The sequence below is a fragment of the Nuphar pumila genome, chromosome 16 (assembly GCF_984573655.1).
Source record: "Nuphar pumila chromosome 16, dmNupPumi1.hap1.1, whole genome shotgun sequence".
Classification (NCBI taxonomy): Eukaryota; Viridiplantae; Streptophyta; class Magnoliopsida; order Nymphaeales; family Nymphaeaceae; genus Nuphar; species Nuphar pumila.
The window spans coordinates 63,929,428-63,951,492 of NC_143264.1; the positions used below are offsets into that span (position 1 = coordinate 63,929,428).

A 22,065-nucleotide genomic window follows, 5' to 3' on the forward strand; every position below is an offset into this window, starting at 1 on the left:
TAGCAGGTGTGAAACCTGAATCTTGTATTTTCTCAAAATCAATATTTTGATACGCATCTATTCCAACAGAATCATTTTCAAGAAATCTTGCTTTATCTGTTTCCACTATCTATGGTATATGAGATGGACAATAAAACCTAAAGCCCTTTGACCTCACTGGATAACCAATGAAGAAACCACTAGTTGTTCTAGGATCAAAGGCTTTTATATGTGGGTTATATAATTTAGCTTCTGTCGGACATCCCCATATGCGCATATATGACAAAGAAGGTTTTTTATCTGTCCATAACTCGTAAGGAGTCTTTTGAACAGTCTTTGTAGAAACCTTATTCAAAATATGCATTGTTGTCATATGAGCTTCACCTCATAAGGTCAAAATAAGATTTGAGTGATTCAACATCGCTCAAACCATTTCTTTAATCGTACGGTTTCTCCTTTCAGCTACACCATTCTGGTAAGCACTACCAGGCATGGTATACTGAGGTACAATGCCTTTCTCTTTTAAAAATCACGCTAATGACCCTTCCTTTTGTCCAATCTCAATAAAACGACCATAATATTCGTCACCTCTATCAGACTTGACAACCTTAATAACTGCATCAGTCTGTTTCTCCACTTCTTTCTTGAAGTCCTTAAAAGCCTAAAAGACTTCTGATTTTTTAAATAATAAGTAGAGATATATATACCGTGAGTAATCATCTATAAAGGTGACAAAATACTTTTCACCCGTATAACATAGTAAAAAAGGGTCGCACACATCCGTATGCACTATTTCTAACTTTCCATTATTGTATTTGACATCTTTCTTATACATGTTAGATTGCTTAGCCTTTATGCAGTCAACACATGGCTCTATATTTGTAAAATCAAGGGATCCAAGAATTTTCTCTTTCACGAGTCTTTAGACTCTCTTTCGAGATATGTCCTAACCTTTGATGCCAAAGCATATATGATTGATCATCTTTTAGGCCACGTTTATTGCCAATCATTGTGTTTTCAATGGCGTAAGATTTCTGAATTTGGAATTTGGTTCTTAATCGATACAAACCATCACACATATATGCAAAACCTATATTCATTGAATTTTTTCATAATAATAAGTTTAGAATTTTTAAATTTAAATACAAAATCAAACTTATCAAGTTTTGAAATTGAAATCAGGTTCCGACTATAGGATAAAACATAAAATGTATCGACCAAATCCAATATGAATCCTGACTCCAACACAATCTTGTAGGTCCCAACGTTCTTGACATGCGAACACATCCTATTTTCAGAAAAGATGCTTCTCTCATACTCTGTTGGTTCCCTCTTATTCAAAAATGCCTACAAAGAGTTGGCAATGTGTACTGTGGCACCAGAATTAATCCACCAACTATGTAATAGAATATGAATTAAATTGCACTCATGAGAAATGAATGACTTATTACCTTTATTTTTTAGTCACTTCTTATACTTCAAACAATCCACCTTCTTATGCCCCTTCCTTTTGCAAAAGAAACATTTGATAGAAGAGCCTCCTGACTGAGATTTAGCTTTCGCCTGAAAGTTTGAATTCTCCTCAGTGACTTTCTTCTGATTCTTCTTCCTAAATGAGCTTTTCTTTGGCCTCGACCTCTGTTTATTCTTATGAGAGGTCATATGTGCACTTGGCACCCTTTCACCCTTCAATCTCTCATCCTCTTCAACACACTTGGCCAATAGATCATTAAAAGACCACTCATCATTATGTGTGTTGTAGGAGATTTTGAAGGGTCCATACTCAATTGGTAATGAGGTTAAGATTAGGTGGACCAATAAAAAGTCAGAGATAATAAACTTCATGTCATTCAATGGAGTCACAATATTCCTTATTTTCAAAATGTGTTGTCGGATGTGACTGTCACCAGTATATTTCATAGACACTAATTTGGACATGAGCGTATTGGCCCTTGTCTTATTAGAAGTAATGAATTGAGCCTCAATGGCTCATAAAAATTCTTTCACTGTCCTATAGTGAGAAATGACACCTCGAATATTCTTAGCCACCCGAGATTGTAAAAGCAACATGCTAAGTCTGTTCAAGCGCTCTCACTTCTCAGAGGCAGCCGTTTGATCGGTTGTACTCTGCTCTGTAAGAGTGAGAGGTTCATCAATTCTAAGAGCCAGATCTAAATTCATATAACTCAACGTGAATAAGACAATTTCTTTTCAATCTGAAAAGTTAGATCCGTCTAAAAGGGAGATATTACTAGAAACGCCGATAAGGAAGGAACCTGATACAACAAGGAACGAAAATGAAAAGTCATTACTATTATTGTTCAGTTAAGACTCAAGTTGAAAAGGTAAAAGTGAGACCCTTTATTTTCACCTTTTCTGAGACAAGCATAGTTGAGTCATTATCGATCCACTTTGGTGGAAACGACAATACTCATAGTTGCTTTGTCTCTTCAATTCACAAAGAATTGACTTCAATTGGTGAAACTAATAGATCATGTAACCAGAGGCAATTCAGCATTGTACCTTTGGGTACGAACATGCTTCATGGGCTGAAATATACATCTACTATCACACCCTATGTAAATTTGGAATACAACAACCAACCTTTGGGTAGAATCGATGTTTCATAAATTCATATACAATCATAATAATGAATCTTAATACGGTCCAAAGAATCCTTAATCAACATGACTCAGATCACTTTGGTGATTACATGAATCGGTCAATCAAGATCTTTTACCAAAAACCTATTCGTATTATGGAGCACGCCCATGCACACATTTTAATGCATGTATATTCATGACATAATACAAGTTCATGCTTCAACTAGTATACATAAACTAACTATCATGAATTTAGTCATAATTCATGCTTAAAACCATCATGTACAACTTAACCAAACACAAAACACATGAATTAACATGCATAAGTCATGCATTATATAAAATAAACACTTTATAAAGCATAAAAAATAACAAAAGCATGCTCATATGGGTAAAACTTGAGGTCCTTATGTAGGAACCAGTCAGAAAATACCCCAAACCAGTCTGAAACGGCTCCGAACCGGTCATCCAAGGATCTGAACTGGTTTTGAACCCTATGAATCGGTACCAAATATGAACAAAAGTTCATAAAACCATATAACGGTATGCCAAAATCCCTGTATCTTCTTATATTTATGAAAACATGGTCTTAGCATCTCGGAATCGATGAAAAGCTGGAATGAATTGGTCAAAATGGCTTTGAACTGGTCCTGAAAAGGGCTGAATCAGTTCCTGATCCGGTTCAGGCCAAATAGTGCCTGAATCCTATAGTAGTATTGATCCAATCTGGTCCAAATAGGATCTGGGTCTAACCCGGTCCGAAATGGACCCAGGTCTCACTCGGTCCAAAGTGGACCTGGGTCCGGCCTGGATCAGACCCAGAACCATTATGGGTCTGGGTCCGATCCAATAAAAATAGCAGACCCGATCCACCCTGAAAAGGGTTTGGATCGGGCCTGTTACCGGGTTAAAAAGCTGGACCCGATCCTGCTAACTTTATTAAAATGAAACAGAAATCTGAGGGTTTCTGTTTGCGTTTTACTGAGAAACCGAAGGGTTTCTCCTTTTTTTTTCGTCGCCCCACAATGACCCATGTCGTTGTACGACGACCGACGCCAGTGCCCAACCGATGATAGTCACCTCCCCCGATGATGCACCTCTAACGACACCCTACCTACCGACGACCATGGCGGAACCGCCATCATCCCCGATCGACTGAAGAAGCAAAGCATCTCCCCTTTTTGTCACCCCACGGTGACCCACGTCATCCTACGATGACTGACGTCAGTGCCCAGCGGACAACGGTCACCTCCTCCAATGACGCACCTCCGACGACACCCTGAAAACAGGTAAGGGTTTGATTTTTTTTTATAACAGCCGTTGAAGCTGTCGGTAAACTGGAGATGCCATCGGGTATCCAGCGGCGCCGACAAGGCCGCCGTCATCCACAGCGTTCTCTTCTTCCCTGAGAGAAACCATCGGCCGAAACCTCAGCTCGACGACCATGGGAACCAGAAAAGGAAAAAAGGGGGGTTTCAGACCCCTTTCCGAATTTTCTGTCACTGGCACTCCGACGATCACACCCTCCCACCGGCGACGCATCCTCCAGCGATTCTGACGCTAGCAGAACCTCCCTGCAGTCCAACGCTCACATGTAATACAACGATTCTTCCTTTTTTTTATATATGGATCTGATCTGCCACCGGGGATGTTTATCACCCCCACGACGACCATCGCCGACGATGATTGTCGCCCCACGGCAACTTCGTCGGCGAAGAACCCCATCGCCCAACGATAGAGGTTTTTATGGATGTGATGCCAAAAAATGTTGTCGCCCCACGGCGACAGTGCCCCATGGCAGCAGTCACCAGCGATCGTGTACTGAATACAGATGAGCCAGACATGCTCAATCTGTTATAGTCGCCCTGCAGTGACAATCGCAGCAATACGTCGGAATGCCCCACACCCCGCATGCGCAGCGGAAGCATGGTGGGCCCATAACCCAATGTTGGCGATTTTTGTAAAACAAACACAGAAAGTGTACCTGTATTCACCATAGAGCGCGTGTAGGGTATTCGACGTTCTCCTCAGTCGGTCGACGCCCACGATGAGCTCAGACCTTAGGTCGACGGTGAGCAGGACCCTGTACCACGTAAATTGGATATGAAATTTGGGTAGGCTTACAACTACGAATCTCTCATCATCTTTGTAGCAGCTTAACCCCTTATATAATGGGAGAAATGGACAATTACGTGAATGTGGTCTCTTCACATTCAAGTAACTCCCACCCACTAACCCCATTATGTGGCCCACTAATGGCTGTCAAACAGGGTCACCCTGTGGGTTGGACCCAAACTTATTATGTCCAAACAGTTTCCTCTTGAAGCTGGCTCTTCCAACATCCTCTGGATGCCCTCCAAATCTTTCCCCGGAACCTCATTCATGATATCCTTAAATTCACTTTTCACCAGCTTCCTTACGACGCAGATCAGCTCATGTTGGACATGAGCGTTTTTGCTCATGCTAACATCGTGGCCGTCTGTTCACATTTTGGATGAATGTCACGTGGTTTTGTTGACTTCTGAGCTTTTTAAAATGCAAATCGGATGGCCACAATGTCAGCATGAGCAAAAACGTTCATGTTCAGCATGACCTGGTCCGCTTCTGCTTCCTCATGTTGTAGTTAACGTGAAGGGCCAAATCATCAACTATCATCAGGGTAACTGTCTCCAGTAAGCAACCAATCTCATCTTGACTGCAAAGGCTTGCTCCACAAGTGGGCGAGGACGCTCCCTAAGATGCCCAACCTCAACTCTCCCATAACCTTTGATGCTCACTTCATCTCCTGCTTAGTCCATCAACACTTCTGTGAATCCATCACATTCAGTCATCAACTCAGCCAACATCTTGGGGTAGACAGGATTGTATGTATAGTCTGTGAGCCTCTCAATCTCAACCATCTCTCTCACGCTCTCAGCTGATAGTATGCTCATCTTGGTGATGAGATTGTGGATGCCCTTTTTGATCTGTGGCTGCATATGGGGATAGAAGCTGAAGTGTAGCATCAACAATCGGTTTACCACTTCCTCTACGTAATCCCACACTTCTCTCACAAACACAACGGGCAATTAACTCAGATAAGCAAATGCTTGCCAGAGATCATATCCAAGATCGGGGACAAGCCCAGCGAGAAATTATCCGAATTGAACGAGATGCCGAAGAGCCTGAGTTCAACGTCTGAGGCATTGATCGAATTCACTCAAATCATCAACACAGTGAAGGAATCGCTAGAGAAGATCCTTGTGAAGGGAGAGTTTTAGGAGTTCCCAGAAGATGCCTCCTTACACTGCACCGCTCACTTGCTAAACATGCTTCAAGTTTTCGCTGCAAATCTAGAGGCCACATGCCCAGATGAGGGGTTGACGTCACTGTCCAAGTTTCTGGTTGAAGAGATACATTTGGCCTCCCTAGTCATTGGAGTTAGGGGATGGGACTACTAGACATTATCCTAGGTGGTAGATCACATGGACTTCTGTAGAAGTTGGATGCATCCGTTGCTAAGTAACTGCCTTTGAAAAATCCTCTCTTGGTCAAAAGCAGTCCCCTTAGAAGCGGACTCAACTAGCTATTCGGGTTATTGAAAATACATAGAATAACAAACGCCCGAACTAGTCTCAGTTGTTTCTACGATTCGCGTCTGCGCATACCCGCAGGCTAGTTAATATTGAAACATAATTCTGTCCATACTAGTTGATGGGTCATAAGACTTGCTAGTTGCTTGGTAGTTCACAACTTATGATTGAATGAATCGTTATGATATATTTGACAGTTACACTGCTTATCTGCTTTAAACTGCTTAGCATGCTGAATCAAATGTACTTAATGAAAGTGCACTAGGATCGAGGCAACGAGCACTAGAGGGGGGGTGAATAGTGCTTTTAAAAATTGTCTGCGGAATATAGAAGGATTTTGCAAATCTCAAAGCAAACACACAAAGAACACAAGATTTTATCCTGGTTCGGTCTAACCCGACCTACATCCAGTCCCCAAGCAAAACCTGCTTGAGATTTCCACTATCAACCTTGTAAACTACAAGATCACACAGACCAAAACCGGTCTCACTTTCAGTAACAACCCTACTGAAAGCAAACAACTCCATCACACCAAGGAGTCCTTTTTACAGAAAATAAGTAACAACTTACAAAACAACCTATGAGCCTTCCTTTTGAATGCAAATGTGATGCAATTGGCTTTTGAGGTTGTTGAAATACTCTACTCACGAATTCACTATCTCTCAAAGTGATTTGAGCGAAAAACTGAAGTGAAAATATCACGTGAGTGAGAAAACAAATACTTGAATGAATAGGAGTGAAAAGCAATAAGTAAATGATTCAAATCGATTGAATTCTTGTTGTTTTTTAGTGTACAATGCACTCATATTTATAGTTAAAGTTTTCCATACGTTGAGGGTATGAAAGGGTATCAAAATTGTCCATTTCGAACGATCAAAACGTTTAAAAAATGAAAAGATACGCCTTTTTTGAAGTTTCAGAAAAATGGCAAAATTAGTCGACTGAAAAATCAGTTAGTCGACTAATAGTTAGTTATTAGTAAACTGACAGTTATCGTCGGTCGACTGATCTGTTAATCGAGCCGTTTGAAAATCTGAACTTTTGAAACTTAGTCGACTTGAGAAAAGTTAGTCGACTGATAATATCATCAGTAGACTGAAAAAACTTTTAGTCGACTGCTGCTAAAATCTTCTGAAAAACAAACATTCTGTTCGGTCGACTGATAAAAAGCATTAGTCGACTGCTGCTAAATTTTTAGAAAACACATGTTTTGTTCAGTCGACTGATAAAACCATTAGTCGACTGCTGCTAATTTTCCAGAAAACAGACATTTTGTCCAGTCGACTGATAAAACCTTCGGTCGACTAATTTGACAAAAATGACTTTTTAGAAAATATGGCGCGAAAGGATTAGTCGACTGGTAAGTCTATTAGTCGACTAATAAACATGAAAATTTAAGAAAAGAGTTTTCTAAAAAGATTTTCATGAGGGTTCTTTTTAGAAAAGTTTTTATAAAGACTTTTAAGGTGAAATGCAACCTAAATATGCACTCTAAGTAAGGCTCTTACAAGAATCTAAGACTTTTAATGAATTAAACATTTGCACACTAGTCTTTAAAGATTCTTCACTGAATTCTTCAATTTCTTCATAGCCTTAGCTGAAATGCAGTTGATTCCACTTGCTCATCATCAAAACCTTGTACTTGAAGTATCATGTATGGCTTCATTGTCGTAACAATCTCCCCCTTTTTGATGATGACAAACTTAATCAAAGATGAAGCATTTAGATGCATAGATGGAGATTTTACTCCCCCTATCAATATGCTGCAAAACATTAAAAGTTAGCACATTTAAAGCACATATATCACATATTGATTGGTTTGCATTTCCATTCATCATTTCTTCATGCATTTAGAAATACATTCATTCAAAGCTTTCTTTTTCTCTTAATTTTGCATTTCTCATGCAAGATCTCCTGCAATGTAATTGCTATCATCTTTTTCTCCCCCTTTGTCAGAATAAAAAAGAGTAAGGGCAGAAATAGCATAAGCAAAATAGAGATACAAGTTTAAAATATTACAACCATGTCTTGAAGAAGGTGTAGGAGGATGAGAACCTAAACCTTTTGCAGATGCAGACTTCGTACGAGGCATGGTTAAAAAAAATAGAGTTACCAAAAACAATAACTGCTTCCAAATGATTTTCGGCAGAAGTAGAACGATGTCCTGCGATGTGAAACAGAACCAGAGGAGGATACAATGGCTGACGGTGAGTGAGAAGTCGGCCACAAGGGGATTCCGGCAATGCACTGTCACACAAGAGGGTTCCGGCGTGTTTTGAAGATGCGCCAGTTACTGCAGGAGGATTCCGGCGTTTCAAGATCACAACCAGAAGACTCCGGCGTCTCCTTGTCACGGCAAGAAAAATCCCAGCGAAAATGGGATCGAACGGCACTCCGAGGGTTTTTCGGAAGAGAGAGAGGAAAGAGACCAAAAGGGGTTTTCGTTTTTAAGGGTTTCGTTTTTAAGAAAAACGAAAAGATACGAAAACGAAGTGAAACGATGCTTATTTTAAAAAGAACGGGTGTTTTAAAAATCCAAGGGGTATCGGGTCCCTTCATTTAAAAATTTAAAAAAATTTAGTCGACTAAATCTTTATCGGTCGACTAGGAATGTGCTACTCATTCTAAAAATATCATCAGTCGACTAGAAATATATCGGTCGACTAATATGGTGCGATACATTCCAAAATTTAAAACACCAGTCGACTAGAATTTTATCGGTCGACTAATATAGTGCGATTTTGAGATTTTATTCAAAAATCAGCATTTTTATAAATTCAAAAACGAGCAAATACCTAGTTCTCTCCTAATTCTCATAAAATCTTCATTTTTAAGAGGTTTAGTGAAGATATCGGCATGTTGTTCTTTAGTGGAAATAAAATTTAACGAAATATCTCCTTTTAACACATGATCTCTTAAAAAATGATGTATAACTTCAATATGCTTAGTTCTTGAGTGCTGAATAGGATTTTTTGAAAGATTTATAGCACTAGTGTTATCACAATAAATAGTTGTTGTGGAGTAATTCAAACCGAAATCTTTTAAGGTTTGTTTCATCCATAGTACTTGTGAACATGCTAAACTAGCTGCTATATATTCTGCTTCAGTTGTTGAGAGTGATACTGAATTTTGTTTTTTACTAAACCAAGAGACTAAGGAATTTCCTAAGAAATGACAAGTTCCACTAGTACTCTTGCGATCAGATTTACTTCCTGCAAAATCTGCATCACTATATAAAACTAAATCAAAGGAAGATGATTTTGGGTAAAACAAACCGAAATCTGAAGTATCTTTCAAATAACGAAGAATTTGTTTTACTGCAGTTAAATGAGATTCCTTTGGATTAGCTTGAAATCTTGCACATATACAAACACTAAACATAATATCAGGTCGACTAGCAGTTAAGTATAATAGAGATCCGATCATACCTCTGTAGAGCTTAGTATCTACACTTTTACCATTTTCATCTTTATCAAGAGAAGTAGTTGTACTCATAGGATTCATTCTTGATTTCGATGAGTCCATCCCAAATCTCTTGAGAAGTTCTTTTGTATACTTAGCCTGATTGATGAAGATTCCTTCTTTAGTTTGCTTTATTTGAAGTCCAAGGAAGTAGTTTAATTCGCCCATCAAGCTCATTTCAAACTCTTCCTGCATAGCTTTAGCAAATTCTTTACAGAGAGAATCATTAGTAGAACCAAATATTATGTCATCAACATAAATTTGCACAATAAGAATATCTGAATTAAGATTTTTAATAAATAAAGTGGAGTCTACCCGACCAATGGAAAAACCAGATTGTTCTAGAAAATTTCGTAGTCTTTCATACCACGCTCTTGGTGCTTGTTTGAGTCCATACAAAGCTCTTTTCAATTTGTAAACTTTTTCTGGATATTTCTCATTTTCAAAGCCTGGAGGTTGCTCTACATAAACTTCTTCATTGATGTGTCCATTTAAGAATGCACTCTTAACATCAATTTGATATAACTTGAAGTTCATGTAACTAGCAAAAGCAAGCATCATTCGAATTGACTCTAATCGAGCCACTGGTGCATAGGTTTCATCAAAATCTATGCCTTCTTCTTGATTATAACCTTGTGCCACTAGCCTTGCTTTGTTACGAATGACTTCACCATTTTCATCCAGCTTATTTCGGAAGACTCATCTTGTTCCAATTACCGGATGATCCTTTGGTCTATCAACTAGATCCCAAACATCATTCCTAGTAAATTGGTTAAGTTCTTCAGACATGGCCAAAAGCCAAAATTCATCAACACAAGCCTCATTGATATTCTTTGGTTCTAATTTAGATATGAAAGCAACATTTGCAATATATTTTTTCTAACTGCCTTCTAGTTTGGACACCACTCTTTATTTCACCAATAACTTGTTCATGTGGATGATTAGGAACTACTTTCCAAACTGGTTGAAGATGAATATTTTCTTGAGAAGTACTCTCTATCAAGGGTTCTTCTTGAAGTATTACTTCTTCTCCTTCGCTTAGAGGTATAACCTGCTCACAATTCTCATCAAATGCAACATGTAAAGATTCTTCAATACAAGATGTTCTTTTATTGAAAATACGATATGCTTTACTTCTAGAAGAATATCCAAGAAATATTGATTCATCTGATTTTGAATCAAACTTATCAAGATTATCTTTGGTATTTAACAAGAAACATTTACTACCAAAAATTTTGAAATATGAGATCTTTGGTATACGATCATAATACAATTCAAAACATGTTTTATGTAAAATTGTTCGAATAAGAACACGATTTAAGACATAACATGCGGTATTAATTGCTTCAGCCCAAAAGTGTTTTGGTAAATTTTTATCTTGAAGCATGGTTCTAGCACATTCTTGCAAAGTTCTATTCTTTCTTTCAACAACTCCATTTTGTGGAGCCACTCTAGGAAAAGCAAAGTTGTGAGATATACCATGTAAATCACAAAACTTTAGAAAAGATTCATTTTCAAATTCACCACCATGATCACTACGAATTTTAATAATAGATGTAGATTTTTCATTTGTAATTCTTCTACAAAGTTTAGAAAATTCTGAAAAAACATCATTTTTTCTTTTTAGAAAAATCACCCATGTAAACCGAGAATAATCATCTACTATAACAAAAGCATACTTGCTACCATTCAAACTTTGAATTCTAGATGGTCCAAATAGATCTAAATGTAAAAGTTCAAGAGGACGTTTTGTTGAAACTGTATCTTTTGCTTTAAAAGAACTCTTGATTTGTTTACCCCTTTGACAAGCATCACATAAGTGATCCTTTTTATATGTATTATAGGTAGGCCTCTTACAAGATCATTCTTGGATAACTTTGAAATAATTTTAAAGTTAACATGTCCAAGTCTCTTGTGCCATAACCATTGAATTTCATTTGAAACAATAAGACATTTTTCATTAAAATAGGGTAATTCATCTAGATATAGTTCATACGCATTGTTTCTTTTTTTACCTTTAAAAAAAGATCTTTTTAGATTGAAAATCAGAAATTAAGCATAAATCATTTTCAAAAGAAACATGAAAACCTTTATCACATAATTGACTGATAGATATTAAATTATGCATTAAACCATATACTAAAAGAACATTTTCTATCAAGGAAAATTTTGGATTACCAATATTACCAATACCTATCACTTTTCCCTTGTTATTGTCACCAAAGGTGACGGTTCCTCCATCCTTATTTTGGAGGGTGGAAAATAACTCCGGCCTTCCAGTCATATGTTTGGAACAGCCGTTGTCCAATATCCATTTGCTCCTTATGTTGTGTACCTACAACAAAATCAGAAAAAAGAGCATTTGACCCCTTTCTATTTTCGGGTCCATGAGAGTTAGTCTTAGGAACCCATATCCATTTGGATTTTGGTTTCCTTTCATAATAAATATTCTTTTTATAAAAGGATTTAGAATAAACATGTCTAGAATAATCATATCTAGATGCATTTCTATTAGAACTAGACAGTTTAGTTCTATGAACAAAAGGTTGGGAATAATGTCTTTGATTTTTCACCACATAGTTTGGTCTATTTTGAGTATCAAAGAAGCTATATCCCAATCCGGTTTTATTAACCGAGCATCTTTGAGAACCAAGAAGTTTTTCTAGATTCTCTTGACCATTTGTGAATTTGGTCACTATAGAAAGAAGATCATTTGACTTTTCTTTAAGACTAGATATTTCTTTTTGTAAGAGATTGGTTCTAACTCCAATTTCTTTTATCTCAAGTGCTTGGCAAGAATTTTCCTTCTTGAGATCTTCTATTTCTTGAAGTAACACTTTATTTTGAGAGTCAAGAGTTAAATTTTCAGTTTTTAACTCTTTATTTTTAGAACTAAGACTCTTAAATTTAGCATATAAATCATTAAATGCTTCAAATAACTCATCATAGTCAAATTGACTTACCGAATCTTCTTGTGCTACAAAACACATGTTGGCGACTTCTTTATTTGATTCTTCATCGGAAGAGGAGTCACTATCATCCCAACATGCTTGAAATGCCTTTTTCTTCTTGAATTGGTCCTTGGGCTTGATTTTGAGAAGAGGACAATCTTTCTTGATATGTTATGCCTTTTTTGCAGTTAAAGCACTTGACTTCATTGGGAATGGAAGAATCTGTTTTCTTTACCTTTCTTTGAAATCTTTTCTTTTTGATGAATCTTCTGAATTGCCTTGTGATGAGGGCAATATCTTCATCTTCATTTTCTTTTGAATTTTCTGAGTCAGAAGTAGCCTTAAAAGCAAGAGATTTCTTTTTAGGCTCTTCTTCTTGTCTGTCTTGAAGTTGGACCTCATATGCCATTAGGTTACCAACTAAGTCTTCAAGAGTGAGAGTATTGAGATCATTTGCTTCTTCAATAGCAGTGGTTTTTCTCTCACATTCAGGAGTTAAACACCTTAGAATCTTTCTGACTAAATTCACTTGTGAATATTCTTTTCCAAGAGATTTCAAAGTGTTAGTTATATCGGTCATTCTAGTTACCATGTCCGATATAGATTCATTTTGCTTCATTTTGAACAATTCAAATTTATGAACTAAAGAAGCAATTTTAGATTCCTTTACCTTTGACGTACCTTCGTGAGTTACTAGAAGAGTATGCCAAATTTCATTTGCTGTAGAGCATTGAGAGATGCGATTGAATTCTACCTTGTCAACGCCACAATATAATGCATTCATGGCTTTGGCATTCAGTGAAGCAGTCTTCTTTTCATCATCGGTCCATCGGCTGAAATTCGTTGATAGAGTTTGGTACTTTTCTGAAACAACTCTCCAAATATCGAGATCCATGGATTGCAAGAATATTGTCATTCTTACTTTCCAGTATCCATAGTTTGTTCCGTCGAAGAGAGGAGGACGAACAGAGGAGCTTCCTTCTTTGTGCTGAGATATTGTAGTTGTCATGCTAGATGATGGTCAAATCAAAGTAATAACAAACTTGTGCTCTGATACCAAATGAAAGTGCACTAGGATCGAGGCAACGAGCACTAGAGGGGGGGTGAATAGTGCTTTTAAAAATTGTCTGCGGAATATAGAAGGATTTTGCAAATCTCAAAGCAAACACACAAAGAACACAAGATTTTATCCTGGTTCGGTCTAACCCGACCTACATCTAGTCCCCAAGCAAAACCTGCTTGAGATTTCCACTATCAACCTTGTAAACTACAAGATCACACAGACCAAAACTGGTCCCACTTTCAGTAACAACCCTACTGAAAGCAAACAACTCCATCACACCAAGGAGTCCTTTTTACAGAAAATAAGTAACAACTTACAAAACAACCTATGAGCCTTCCTTTTGAATGCAAATGTGATGCAATTGGCTTTTGAGGTTGTTGAAATACTCTACTCACGAATTCACTATCTCTCAAAGTGATTTGAGTGAAAAACTGAAGTGAAAATATCACGTGAGTGAGAAAACAAATACTTGAATGAATAGGAGTGAAAATCAATAAGTAAATGATTCAAATCGATTGAATTCTTGTTGTTTTTTAGTGTACAATGCACTCATATTTATAGTTAAAGTTTTTCATACGTTGAGGGTATGAAAGGGTATCAAAACTAGTGTTGTGAGAGGCGTACGCCTCAGTACCTGAAGCGTACGCCTCAGAGGCGAGGCGCACGCTCAAGGTACTGAGGCGTTGCTGTGATGCGCCCCTCATCAACCTCCGACCAGTTGTGACCACCGACCACCGGAGTTGCTGTGCTGCAGCTGCTGCTCAGTCTTCTCCGACCACCAGACGACCGGCATATCCCTCGCTTCCATACCAGCTGAGCGGGTGCTCCTTCTCTTACTGCCTCCCCTCCCACCGCTTCACTTCCATTCCAGTTGTGAGAGGCGTACGCCTCAGAGGCGAAGCGCAGGCTCAACGCCTCGCTTCGCCTCATCGCATTTAACAACCTTGATCAAAACTGTTCATTTCGAACGATCAAACCGTTTGAAAAATGAAAAGATACGCCTTTTTTGAAGTTTCAGAAAAACGACAAAATTAGTCGACTGAAACATCAGTTAGTCGACTAATAGTTAGTTATTAGTAAACTGACAGTTATCGTCGGTCGACTGATCTGTTAATCGAGCCGTTTGAAAATCTAAACTTTTGAAACTTAGTCGACTTGAGAAAAGTTAGTCGACTGATAATATCATCAGTAGACTGAAAAACCTTTTAGTCGACTGCTGCTAAAATCTTCTGAAAAATAAACATTCTGTTCGGTCGACTGATAAAAAGCATTAGTCGACTGCTGCTAAATTTTCAGAAAACACATGTTCTGTTCAGTCGACTGATAAAACCATTAGTCGACTGCTGCTAATTTTCCAGAAAACAGACATTCTGTCCAGTCGACTGATAAAACCTTCGGTCGACTAATTTGACAAAAATGACTTTTTAGAAAATATGACGTGAAAGGATTAGTCGACTGGTAAGTCTATTGGTCGACTAATAAACATGAAAATTTAAGAAAAGAGTTTTCTAAAAAGATTTTCATAAGGGTTCTTTTTAGAAAAGTTTTTCTAAAAACTTTTAAGGTGAAATGCAACCTAAATATGCACTCTAAGTAAGGCTCTTACAAGAATCTAAGACTTTTAATGAATTAAACATTTGCATACTAGTCTTCAAAGATTCTTCACCGAATTCTTCAATTTCTTCATAGCCTTAGCTGAAATGCAGTTGATTCCACTTGCTCGTCATCAAAACCTTGTACTTGAAGTATCTTGTATGGCTTCATTGTCGTAACACTTAATTCGGTTTCCTGTCGTCTCACTTATGCACCTACCAGTTTTTCGTGAAACTGACTCATTTTATGGGCACAGGTGATAAATCGGTTGCGAGACAGGCGATGACACGATTGCAAGATGATCTCAGGATCACATTGTTTCTTTTAGCAACTCGCGTTTTGAATTTTTAGGTTTTTGGGCAAGGGTTTCCTCTGGAAATCCTAATTTTGTACAACTTTAAAGTTATTTCTAATACAAATGGCTTATTATAATGGTTGCAAGTTATTTTTGTTTGGTGAATATGGATTTTTACGCTAACGCGCTCAAAGTTATCAACTTGCCTCTTCTATTCAAAAAAAAATGTTCCTGCTGATTTGTTAAAAACTATGACAAAATAAGATTTTTTTAATCTTTTAACCTTTTTGAAAAGGTTTATAAGTTTGAATTTTTGGGGCGTTATAGGAGTAGTTGCTCATAGCTTTTCCCGGGGATGTATATGCGGGATTGTAACATTTTTTTTTTGAAAGGTGACCGAACCATTCAACGTACCACTGGGCTTTGAACCTGCAATGTCCCACCACAAGGAAACAGGCACTGACAACGCCTACCAACCACATGGAGCCCCCATTGGTCTGACATGTAACATTGATGCCCAGCTAGAGGGTTCTTTTGGACGACCAGAGCCCTCCACTATGCCCAAGAGCGGTCCGACCTGAGATGGTTAGCCACAGTAAAAAAAGCCATGGGCATCGGTACTGTTGGGCAGCTCCAAAGCTTTGCTTTTGGGGTTTTCCTTTTAGCTGGAGGGAGGCATTATCCCCAGTAGAAGGGTTGGCTTCGTTAGAAAGAGAGAAGGAGAGAGAGTTCGGAGGGGGAGGGGGGACTCCACTTGTCTGGTAGGAGCAGCTAGTGCACGTTTTGGGACGTTGCAAGTTCAAAACCCAATAGTATGGTTGTATAACTATTGGGGGTCTGCCTAACTCCAGCTTGCCTACAAAAAAAATAAATAAATATGGGTCATTAACTTAAAATGGATAACAAACCCGATTTAATTGAGGCTCGGTTATGGCTGGAAATTGTGGATCCTATAGGTTAACGAGTTCGAGTATGTATTGGGCCATGTATAATTGAGTTAGGTCTTCAATAGACCCGTTTATTAATCAGGTCTAAGAATTAGATCTAGACCCGACCCATTTTTATTCAGGTCTGAGTTCGGGTTTAAGTATTACTGAAAATGTAGATCCATATGGTTTAACAGTATTTCAACTCAGGTCTTGATATGATTGGTATTTTAAACATAATTACCGGTTGAATCAGCTATTCATTAAGAAGATTATATGCTGCCAAGTAACAAATGAGAAGTTTATTAACTATTATAAATAATGTCAAATTTTAACTATAAAAGAATATCTCAATAGCAACCAATCATTTCAAGTTGAAATGAAAAAAACATTAATAATATATCATATTCAAAATGTATCGGGTATGCATCAAGTTCGCTTCACATTTAAAACGAGTTTGGGTACATAATAGGTTCAGCTTCAAGTCGGTTCGTGTATGAATTGGGTTCAGGTTTGGGTACATAATCGGGTCAGATTCAGGTCAATTCGGTTTTACATTATGAGGAACCATTTGGTTCGGTCCTTTATTTATAATACTCAAGAACTAACCCGTTTTCATTACGGGTCTATATTTTGGACTCAACCCAAAATCCTTGGGTCCACTAAAATCGGTCGGGTCGGGTACACCCAACCTAGTTCCACCCATATTGATCATCTTTCCAACCAATCTCAGCAAAAGAAAATTAAATAAAAATAAAAAATAAATTTAAAATACTTGGTGACCAAAGCAGCAAAGTATATGCCACAATCATAACAAACTTGCATATTCTTGGTTACCCAAATTGGTATACAAGCTCTAAACTGAGAGCAACTACTACTTTGTCTCTATGACCACAAAGATCTCCACGGTCTAATGTTTTGTTCAAAAGGAAAAAAAAAAACTTGTAGTAACCACCTATTAGGGCACTTGAGTTACATGCTGAAGCTCTCAGAAATTTGTAAATCTCCCTGTTGTAAAACATGAAACACTGCCCCAAAGGGGTTAGCATAGTTGGAGGTGGCCTCGGCTGTCATACTGACAGTTGGGGTTCGATTCAAACGGGCACTACCCCCTGCATAAGCCGAAGTCCAGCATAGGCCCTAGGGGAAAGGGTCTTAGCCACGGAGTTTTACCGACCCCAAAGGGTCGATCTAAGAGCTAGGGCCCGGGTATCTCCATGTAACATAAAAAAAAAACTTGTACCACTAGTGCAGCTCTGAAACAAAGACCTTTTTGTTTACACAACTGAGCTGTAACCAGGAGTTTTCTTGAAGAACTTCTCCATCATAATCACCCTGATCCTCTTCACTTGGTACCACAGTCCTGCAGCTGCGTAGATATTGGAGAGCAATACATATGTATCTGCTCGGTCAGGCTCAAGTATAAACAGCTTCTCAGCCGCACGCTCTGCCAATTCAATGTTCGTATGCATCATACAAGCACCCAACATTGCTCCCCACACACTTGCACCAGGTTCAATTGGCATCTTCTCTATGAATGATTCTGCTTCAAGAAACTGGCCGGCTCGAGCAAACATATCGACCATGCAAGCATAATGCTCTTCAGAAGGTGTAATCCCATAGTCTTTGCTCATAGATTGGAAGTAGCTCCACCCTTTCTCAACCAATCCAGAATGACTACAAACAGACAATATTGACACAAACGTGACCGTGTTTGGCTTATGTCCTTCTGCTATCATACTCTTGAAGACGGTCAGTGCTTCATGCCACATACCATGCTTTCCATATCCAGCAATCATAACACTCCAGGAATAAACATTTTTCTCAGGCATTGTGTTGAAAACTTGGCATGCATATTGCTCACAACCACATTTCCAATACATATCAGTCAAAGAAGTGCCCAAGATCACATCGAGTCCAAGCCCCTCCCTAATAGCAAATGCATGGACGCTCTTGCCAATTCGCAAAGCACCCAAATGCACACAGGCCAAAAGAGCACTAGAAACTGTGATCGCATTTGGCATCACTGGACCAATCAACATCGAACGAAACAAGTTCAATGCCTCACAGGGTTTGCAGTTCATTACGAATCCAGAAATCATGGCGGTCCAAGCAATCACATCCCTCTGTTGAATTTGGTTAAAAACCTGAAATGCCCATTCAACCAACCTGCATTTGGCATACATATCAACAAGGCAAGCACTCAAAAGCGGGTCAGAGTCAGAGTCCACGAATCCCCTTCTTACTCCATATGCGTGCAAACACTTGACTTCTCTACTAGCACCCAGTGAGCCACAAGCCTGAAGTAAGCCAATTACCAGAAACGGCTCTACTTTGACACCATCCTTCTGCATCTGATAAAAGAGTTCGAGAGCCTCTTTCTCCCTACAGGATTTTACATACCCTTTTATCATAACACCACAGAGAACAGAGTTCCTTTCAAGCATTTCATCAAACACTTGCTGTGCATCATCCAAATAGCCACATTCCACGTACATTGCAACCAAATTAGGAACAACATAGGTATCTTTATCCAAGCAAAATTTGATGGCATCTGCGTGAACCAACTTTCCCCCATTCACGGAAGACAATCCAATGCAAGCCTTTATAGCAAACACCAGAGCGAAGGTGTCGCCCTGCAAGCCCTCCCTTCTCATGCGCTTGTAAAGGTTTAGAGTTTCTGAAGGCAACCCATGTTTGGAATAGCCAGAAAGGATGGTATTCCAGGAACGGTTGTTTCTCTGAGGAATTTCGTCGAACACTTTGCGGGCTTCCATGAGGGAACCAGACTCGACATAAGAATCGACGAGTTTGGAGCCGAGAAACAGATGGTTATGGAGATTGTTGGCGGCCAATTGTGCGTGCAATTGCTTGAGGGCTCTGGTGGTCTTGCAGAGTTCAAAAAGATCACTGAAGCCATGGATGGTGGCTTTAGTTGGAGCAACAAAAGCAACAGCCCTCGTTGGTAACATTTACATGCGCCCATTTTTGTGCCCTTAAAATGGTATCATGAGTGGCACTCCATTGCACTGATAAGAGAAAGCTGTTACATTAGAAAGGGCGCTTTTCTCCAAAATAAACTTATCAGGCGTTTTTTAGAGGACTTTGGAGGAAAGTGAAAGTCCCACTGATTCTTTGACAACTTTACCCATTATAACTGAGTCCGGATCGGGTGCAATCACATGGCACAGAATTTGTAGGTTAAGCACCTGATTGCTCTCCATCAGGCCTTGGGTCCCACGACTGACAGGCCTGTCCCCAAGATGGAGGGTGATCTGGTGCTTAATGCACAGATATTTGTAAAATCATATTGCACCTGATCTTTTCACCCTTTTTATACGCAATCCAGGGTTTCTGTTTGCCATCCTTTTGGAATTCATACTGCTTATAACTAGGGGTGTCAATGGGTCTGGTTTGACCTGGACAAGACCCGTACCAAATCCTTTGGTGATAATAGGAATGTTGGATTAGAATGCGTCAGACTCAAAGGGTCCAATTAATATATGGAGCCGAGCATGGTTTGTGAAATTTCATACTAAACTCGAGGCGACTCGACTTCCAACTAAGATTCATAATTTTTCAATATAAAAAAGATAAAAAATATTATTTTATCAGTTAGGGTCCGAGTCTAGCTCATGTAATCCTTATAAGGTCCGGGTATGGTTTCTCTTATGGCGAATCCGATTGAACTCGGTATCATCATCTCAAAACAGGTTTGGGTCTGGTTTCACCTGGGTCCAAACCAAACCTAACCCGTTGATGCCTCTACATATAAAAGGAGTGACGAGGGGCAGTAGTGAACAGAAAGATTAGCGGGCATTATTATAACCAAGGGTGGGCATCAGGCCAGGTGACCAACGGGCTATTCAGGCTGGGCTCGGCCCCAGCCCCGATTTGGGTCGAGCTCAAGTATAAAATACATAGCGTTGTCTAAGAGTCTTAGGTATGTCTTAGGGATGAATTCTAGAGTACTGGATGTGTCGTTTCTAATGCTTCTCTGCAGCAGGTATATAGAGAGGTAATTGATATCTTATTCATGACATAAATTGAAAGAGGACATAATTAATCAACTTATACTATATTGACTATGGTCACTTCAAATTATTATATGCAAAACAGTTTCTGTCTCCATCATAGGATCATCCAATATGCTCATGCTCTTTGAGATGTTCTCTCACCATATATGACAGTTTCTGTCTCCATCATACTATATTAACCAGTTTCTGTCAACGCCAGAGGGGGCACCCATCCTCCTTTTTTGTTGAAGAGCTGGTAACTGCTTTAATACTCTTTCAATAAGCCAATGCGGTGCAACTGTCTTTCCTTACTATCGTAAGCCTATCTATCACTTTGTCACGAGCATAAAATGTTTCGCAAACCCGTGACACATTAAACTGCCCAAGCTAACCAGCCTAACAATCAAAGGTCGTGTACCAACATGTTTTCATGTGCTTAATCATTTTCATTGGCCCTACGTATCACCTCGTGCGCAGCTGCCTAGCAGAAGATGATCAAACGCATTTCTAAATGTACATTCCATGTAGTCCATGCCGCTTAGTGCATAGTCATTTCATATCAGTTATCACTTCTAAAAGAGGCACAAACTTTGTTTTAGCCTTGCGTGCCATAAAGCGTATTGCGACTCCATGTGCACGACATAGCAAAACCTCGTCATTGAAGGAACAAGACCTTGCGGCCTCCAGTCCGAAGACCAGTTGATGATTGAACACTATAATGAAGAGCACCACCCAGACTCATTCGCCGGTGCCTAGGCATTCACTCACCTAGCTTTGAGTCGCCATACTCGGTTGGAACCGCCTAAGGTGATTCTTAAAAGAATTAGCCTTAACCTACACGCACCTCCATGCATCTAACCGCTACGCATGAAAAACATCTTACAAGTCGAGAGGTCCTTAACCAAATCTTCAAAGGCAACATCCTCTAATCCGCTGACACTGCTTAACCGAACAACGCTCTAAGTCTATGTCGCCACACAACAATGCACTAACGATGATACTGATGCCTATTGCATGCCATGCTACCACTACACATCACCGATCAAGCAAACGCATACCACACGTTTCTACACTCAATGTATTTTCCACTCAGTAGAGCTCTGCATTGCACATGCCCCATTCTGAAAGATCGGCCCAGAACATTCTCCTCCACCCAAAACTATTGTCGTCCTCGACAATGTTGGTGCAGGTAAGAACACAGTCTTCACTGATATGCCAGTTTCCCTTTGTACTTATCTTTGGTTTACTCTTTTTCTTCAACCTACTCAACTTATTCTGAATTACATCCACCATTACCGCGACCTTTAATACGCCAAGTCTCATACCTTTAATGCATCTCTGATCACTTAGACAATGATCTTCTGCTTTATCAACATCGAGCATTCTCTTCTCGTGAGACCCTAGTACAGTCTCAAATACAAACGGGTCATCATCGCCCGCACGACAAACTTGTCATCTTGATGCTCTTGGCTGGGATGCCTTCCAACCCCAACAATGGCAAGTCCAAGCCCTTCGTGGTCCTCACAGAGAAAGGTGACCACTAATGTGTATCGTTGGGATATCAACTCCCTTAAGCACTAACTTGCGGTTTTTGAATGGTCCAAA

The 22,065-nt window shown here is 39.1% G+C and overlaps 1 pseudogene; it reads right to left on the bottom strand.

Annotated features, from left to right (window-relative positions):
* Window positions 1–17,721: 17,721 nt before the first annotated feature.
* LOC149813368 (pentatricopeptide repeat-containing protein At1g06140, mitochondrial pseudogene) lies at window positions 17,722–19,416 on the bottom strand (annotated as a pseudogene).
* Between the last annotated feature and the right edge of the window lie 2,649 nt (window positions 19,417–22,065).